The 913-nt window shown below is 26.4% G+C and overlaps 1 protein-coding gene across 2 annotated transcripts in view; it reads right to left on the reverse strand.

Annotated features, from left to right (window-relative positions):
* LOC107465607 (cysteine synthase) overlaps window positions 1–609 on the reverse strand; it is a 3,862-nt gene extending 3,253 nt beyond the window's left edge. The window contains exon 1 of one of the 2 annotated variants that reach the window (XM_016084585.3): window positions 480–609. The gene's annotated coding sequence lies outside the window, so the exon portion shown is untranslated. Of the gene's footprint in view, window positions 1–411 lie in introns of both variants that reach the window. The other variant, XM_016084586.3, reaches the window with a different exon arrangement.
* Between the last annotated feature and the right edge of the window lie 304 nt (window positions 610–913).

A 913-nucleotide genomic window follows, 5' to 3' on the forward strand; every position in this document is an offset into this window, starting at 1 on the left:
AGCCTTGACTACTTGTATTTCTATATCTAAGAATCCTCTGAATTTTCGCGTGAATGAGATTACAATCCATCCATCCTTGCAGTAAAGAAAACAGTAAAACCAATAAAATCTGAGATCGAACAGCTAAGTTAAAAACAAATTAGATCTTTTCAAATTACTGTTGAGTCCACGGAATGATCAATGAAAATGAAAAAAAAAATGTGGAAAGTCTAAGCTTAGAAGCCTAAAACGTTGAAACTTCTCATCATCGATTAATTAATCCAAGTAAAGTGCACATGAAATTTTCATTTTCACTAGGGCTTCATGACTTGATTACATGACCAGAAAAAGAAAAAGAAAATGAAAAGAAAAAGAAAAGAAAAAAGCGGCTACATGAGATAGCTAGTAAGAGCGTAGAGAGAAGTGATAAACCTCTAATAGGAACAGAAAATGGTGATGATGAAATTGAGCGATATGAATTTTGATGAATCGGGTCTTACCTAGGTTGAAGGGTCTTTCTACAGAAAGAGGAGATAAGATTGAAAAGAGGAGAAATAGGAAAATCCGAAAATATGAAGACGAAGACTTGGTAAAGTTTTTCTCGGAGATACTATGGTTACGGAGTTAATACTTAAATTTGTTTATAAAATATTATGGAGTGGTGGGGGTTAATGTTATGTGTTATAAAATATTAGCTGACGTGTTAAATTAGTGATAGGTTATGTGTTATTTAATATGTTAAAAGGTGATTTATTATTAAAATAATTTTTAAAAATTTAAATTAATTTTTATAGAATTATCAAAAAAAAATTAGATTTTATATAAATTTTTTATTTTTTTTAATATTAAAATTAAAATTTTTTTAATACTATTAATTTTAATATTATCTTTTAATTTTAATAAAAAAAATTTACATAAAATAATAAAAATAATT

Source organism: Arachis duranensis, chromosome 9 (genome assembly GCF_000817695.3).
Source record: "Arachis duranensis cultivar V14167 chromosome 9, aradu.V14167.gnm2.J7QH, whole genome shotgun sequence".
Classification (NCBI taxonomy): Eukaryota; Viridiplantae; Streptophyta; class Magnoliopsida; order Fabales; family Fabaceae; genus Arachis; species Arachis duranensis.